The sequence below is a fragment of the Sciurus vulgaris genome (assembly GCF_902686455.1).
Source record: "Sciurus vulgaris genome assembly, chromosome: 15".
Classification (NCBI taxonomy): Eukaryota; Metazoa; Chordata; class Mammalia; order Rodentia; family Sciuridae; genus Sciurus; species Sciurus vulgaris.
This window is the reverse complement of record NC_136476.1, coordinates 78360550-78366699: the sequence shown is the minus strand read 5'-3', so window position 1 is coordinate 78366699 and position 6150 is coordinate 78360550.

The window sequence follows — 6150 nt, the reverse complement described above, 5'->3', positions numbered from 1 at the left end:
AACATGAATAATCATCAGATGAGACCAGGTGCCAACTTGAGAAACCCAGAAGTTATAATGCAAATCTGAGATTAGGGTAATTACAATTTTGGTAGAATATCCTAGTACATGAGACTAGGGTGCTTTGAAGAAGGTCCTTATGTGTTCTTCAAAAGGAGTCCTGGATATACAAGCCTGTGAAATGAAGATTGAAATGTGGGCAGTCTAGTTAGGTGTTTGGGGAGGACAGGACCAGGGCACAGGAGGGACAGAGAAACTGAAGAGCACTGTCATTCTGGGAAGCACAGAGAGTTGGAGAATTATTGAGGAGCCTGAGTATGTAAGACCTTACAACATGATAGAAAGTTTCAGTGCTTTTCTTGAGGCAAAAGTACACCCAAGAAAAGGCTGGAGTATACATGTGACAAAGTTTTAAGTAACTTGCTGTCTACTGGGTAGAGGAGCAGATTCTGAAGGGCAAGAGAGTCAGCAGGAATCTGGATAGGAGGTTATAGCAGCTGATTAGATACAAAATAACACCTGCTTACCTGGGTTGTGGCAGAGGAGGTGAATAAACTTACAGAGATTTGGTATAAAATTTGGAATAAATCCCAAAAAGATTATGGTGTTAAAGATAAACAAATGGAGGCATGTGTTTCTCATATCTTCTCAAAATTAGACATAGAATCAGTTTGATAAAACAAATTGACATGGAGATTTTGATAGATGCTCAGTTCAAGATAAATTACTTGGAGTTCTTTTCATAATGTGATATGAAGGTGGTAGGATCTAGGTATCAGTAACACATTTTAGACACAAACATACACAACCATGTAAACTCATGTTTAATGTAATTTCTACTCCTACTCTGACACGGCTCCTTAGATGATGAGCAGATACCTTCAGTGACAGGCCATGGGAAGGTTCTCCCATTTTTCTTTAGAGGGCATGAAACACAGGGAAACAAGTGGTAACTAGAGGTGTCTAAGTTTCACTGTAACAGGCTGAAGACATACTGGTACACAACTATTCAAGATGGATATATGGGTAGTTTTGTTCACAGCTTCTAAGAAATCAGAGTGAGTTCTAAGTTGACAAACCATGGAGATGCCCTGTGGGTCAGTCACACTATCCCCAGGTTAATCAGAGACAAACAGAATATAATTGCTTCATTGCCTCTGGCTCCCTTAGGGGAAGAACGACTTGTTGAAGCAGGCCTAAGAGAGTTCACCCTTGAAGGAAGCATAATGATAACCATTAGGAACTAGGTGATCCACCAAACTTCTTCTCTTCTCCGCCTACCTTAGGGAAAATCAGAGTCCATAATAAACCAGGTTGAGGTTGAGTGTGATCACCAAATCTCTTGCCTTTGAGACCATGTTAAATCAAGAACACTCGAGACAGGAGAGAAGATGGTAGAGTAGATCTTGTCAGCAACCCTCAACTCCTCCACAACCTGGAAATGAAGCAGTGAAAGCACGACTGAACAAAGGAGTGAGTGGCAGAGCAAACAGGCTAAAACTCAACATAGGACAACTTGAGACTTGAAAGGACTTGGAATTTTATTAGCAAAAAATAAAGACAGAATCCCAAGACCCCAAGCCCTGAGCAGGATGGGGGCAGGGAAAGGAATAACAAAGAAAGAGGGAGAATAAAAGCCCAGAAGGTTTTTTCCTTAACAACCATTGGAAAGATAAGTGGATCAAGTTGAAAGAGGACAGGAAAAGCAAAGAAAGTGAAAGAGATCACAGAGTTTAGCATACATTTTGGTCTGAAAGATATGCCAGGCAGGCAGTCATTTTGTAGAGTCTACAGTTAGCCAGCCTCCCTAGAAGAAGTTAAATCCAATCTCAAAAAGCCAAAGGAAGAATGATATTGCTAATAAGTGGATGATGACACATAATGGGGGGAGGGAAGGGTTAGTGTCAGGGTTAGAGTTAGGGTTAGGGAGGGGGGCATATATGGAGGAAGGAAGCACTGTATAGAGGGAAAAGAGGGGTGGGAGGGGTGGGGGGAAGGGAAAAAATAACAGAATGAATCAAACAACATTACTCTATGTAAATTTATGATTACACAAATGGTATGCCTTTATGCCATGTACAAACAGAAACAACATGTATCCCATTTGTTTACAATAAAATAAAATTTAAAAAAATAAAAAAAAAAAAAAATACAGGCAAAGGTGCAACTCAAAAATAAAGGCATATGTTGTTTTACAAAAAAAAAAAAAATAAATAAGTATTCAGAAATGTCCAAAAAAAAAAAAAAAAAAGAAGAAGTTAAATCAATACAGCTTCTCCCCACCTACAGATAGTAACAAGTAAACAAGAGGGGCAGGACGTGGTGGTGCATGCCTGTAATCCCAGTGGCTTGGGAGGCTGAGGCAGACAATTGCAAGTTTGAGGCCAGCCTTAGGAACTTAGTGAAACTCTGTCTCAAAGTTTAAAATGGGCTGAGATGTGGCTCAGTGGTTAAGCAACCCTGACTTCAACTCCTAGAAAAAACCTGTAGAAGGCTGCTGCTAGTTGAAGGTTCCCAAATCCTATTTCCCTTACTTCAGACATGGGGAGTGAGGTGGAGCTGACCTGAGATTGAATCACTCATGGGGAGAACTAGCTCCAACCCAGAATCTCCAAACGCTGTACAGGAGCTTGGGTGAAGCTGGGCCAGCTGCCATCCTACTCCCCCATGGTGGCAAGGAAAACTCCGGTGATCTGTGGTAGCCAGGTCAGAGGCTTCCGTGCCACAGAGAGCCCACAGGGAACCTGCATGCACAGGCCCACAGCTGCATATGGCCACCAAGCACTTAGACAGCACTGCTGCACAGAAGCCCCAGCAGAGGGGAGAAGGTACTCACAACCTCCACCAGCAGTAGGAGCTTAGACAAAAGCAGCCATGGGGAGGGTACGCAGGTCTACATCAGCCAGGGTGGAGGCTTCTAGTTGCACACTACCAACAGAGATTCTGCATTCACAGATCCCACAGTTGCAGTCATCAAATTCTATGCTTCTATATAGATGGGGGTGGGCAGAATTCAGCATCCCACCAAAGTCAGCAACAGTCCTGAGACCTGCACTCTGTGACTCTGCACCCAAGAGAAACAGCCAGCAATACAGCACCCTCCAAGCACTCAGATTAAGGTCCCTGGGATAACCAACAAGCACCAGCTGGTGAGAAAACCATAGAAAAACTAGCTCCTGGACTCCAGTAAGGAGGACCCACAGGTGTGGTCCCAGGGTTGCCAGTTAACTCAATTCTCATTCAGACACACAGACCCACCAAAGGCAATTCCTAAGGATAACCCCAAGTATCAAGTGGAGAACCTCATGCATGCACAAAGGCAGTACACCCCACAAGGGCTGTTCAGAAGAGTATCCCACAGACACCAGCCACCACCTGATGTGCCCAGACACAACCCCACTAACCTGCAACCTTTGCATTCCACAGGTGCAACAGCCCTATACCCCCATGGGCCACCCAGCAGATCAAATGACTACAATCCCTTTACCCTACACTACCATACCCCACACATTCCAAAATATACATGGGGAAACCCACGCTGGATTTTACAATGCTGGATACACAGAGATTTTTCATCAGGAAGGCATATAAAAGTGTCCCCCTTACCTGACTGCTAAGTTGCATATAATTAGGGATCATAACCTCTGACCCAACAGGAAGCTAGCAGATACCTGGACACACCAAAGATCATGGGAGCCTCCAAGCATTTATTAAAGCTAAGCTGGTGTGATCGCTACCTCCAGGTTGACCCAGGACAACACAGAAGTAAAGTTGAGGAGTGATGGCTATCTTCTAAAGGTCCCAAATCCTGATGAAATTTAAATCATGGAGACTCAATGAAAAATCTCTCCACCATGACATAGATTATCATAAATTGCTCTAATGTCAATATTAAATCAGTAGATATCCCCGGTTATTCAATATTGCAGCCCTCAAACTTGATTGCGTTTCTTCTAATGTCTTAAAGCATTATCTGGAATTGCTCTTTCCTTGTTTTCTTTGTTTCAGATTGCAATTGCCTCTCTTTTCCCTCTCACATTACCCACTCCCTTTCTCAAATCTCCCCAACAAACTTTTTCTTCTTTTTGTCTTGAATTGTATTATTCTTTTCTATCTTTTCTTTCTTTTTTCTCATTCCCCATTTTTTCATCCCTACCCTTTTCAAACTCTATGTAGTGTAAGAGTAATTTTACTATCTTTAATAATTAACATATCAACTTATTCAAGAACATTACTACCAACTTTATATCTGGACTAGAGGAACTGTAGAGAATATTTTCAATAAGTTTTCTCCTAAGTCTTATTAGTATTGCCTTTACTCTGAAGTGGTTCCAGATTATAGGGTTTAGTGTCTTTTCTCAAAGTGGTGCTGATACTGGGAAGAAAAGAGGATACATGCTAATTGGAAATATCAATATTCACCCATCCTGGGCCACTTGTGAGAAAGAAGCTCTCTAAATAAAATAAAAGTAGAAGAAATAATTATCACAGAAAATGGGTAGGCATTCAAAAAGTATGAAAAAATGAATTAGAAAATCACCCCAAATAGCCCCACAACACTTCAGAAACTGATCTCATTGACATTACAGTGGAGGAAATGTTGGAGAACAAATCTAGAAAGTTCATAGTTAAAATGTTCACCCAGTCAAAAGAAGATGTAAGGCATGAGCTAAAAAAAAAAAAAAAAAAAAAAAAAAAAAAAAAAAAAAAAAAAAAAAAAAAAAAAGAAAGAAAGAAAATACAGGAAGCAAAAGGTCATTTGAACAAAGAGATATTAGGAAAAAGAACCAAGCAGAAATTCAGGAAATGAAAGACTCAATAAATAAAATTTAAAATTCAGTTGAAAGCATCACCAATAATCAGACCACATAGAAGACAGATTCTCAGGTCTTGAAGACAAAGTATATAACCTTGAAAATAAAGTCAACAATAAAGAAAAGGTGTGGGACCCAGCCCAGCACCCTCACACAACTCCTGCACCTCCACCCGGCCCAGCACCCATGCGCCAGCCCAGCCCTCATTCTAGAACCCAAACCCCATGCGATCTATGCCTGCACTGCAGCTGACAATCCACCAACATGATGCCTGTTATCATGAATTATTCCCGACCTGAGGCCACCATCCCTAGTTCCTTCTTGGGACACTGCACTAGCAAGTACCTCTCAGGCATCAGGCTACTGAACTCTTGGAAGTTTGAACAATACAGTATGGTTTCATTGTAGAAATTTTTTATTAGTAGTATCATTATTATTCTTCCTGTTATACATACTATTATTCCTACTTTTTTTTCTATTTCCCTCTTATCTATCTGTTTCCTTGGAGACTCTTTCTCCCTTTTCTCATTCTTACAACTAATTTCTTTTAATTCCCCTTTCACTATTCCTGTGATTTAGTACCTCTATAGACTCACTTCTTATCTCATTAGCATTACATCTTATACCCCTTCCCATCCACTTTGTCCACCATTAGAAATTGTGGTCATTATTGCAAACTTACTGCTTATGCTATAGATAATAATCAAACTCATCATCTCTGTTTATTAAGATAATGTGGTTAATATCTTAATAGGGACTATTTGTGTTAAGGATCCATATTGCTTGTATTGTGTGCTTCTACTATTGCTCTCCCACTTTAAGGTGAGGTATTGGAAACCTGCAAGATCACTATAAGTCCATAGGGGGGAAACTGCAATACCTCGGATTTCCACTGCTAGAGGGGAAGATACACAAACAACATGAAAAAACAAGGAAAAAAAAGTGTCCCAAGAAAACCTAGATGCTATAGCAATACAATCCAATGACAGCATGGTAGAAAAAATGTAAGATAGGGAGTTCAGAATGTATGCATTTAAAATGATCCAAGAAGCAAAGAATGAGATAATAGAGCAAATGCAGGCAATGAATGATTGCACCAATAAATGGTTAAAAGAGCAACTGGAGGAAGCAAAAGATCATTTCAACAAAGAGATAGAGATTCTGAAAAAAAAAAAAAAACAGAAATTCTTGAAATGAAGGAAACATTAAACCAAATTAAAAACTCAGTAGAAAGTATAACCAACAGGCTAGATCACTTGGAAGACAGAACATCAGAAACTGAAGACAAAATATTTAATCTTGAAAACAAAGTTGACCAAACAGAAAAAATAGTAAG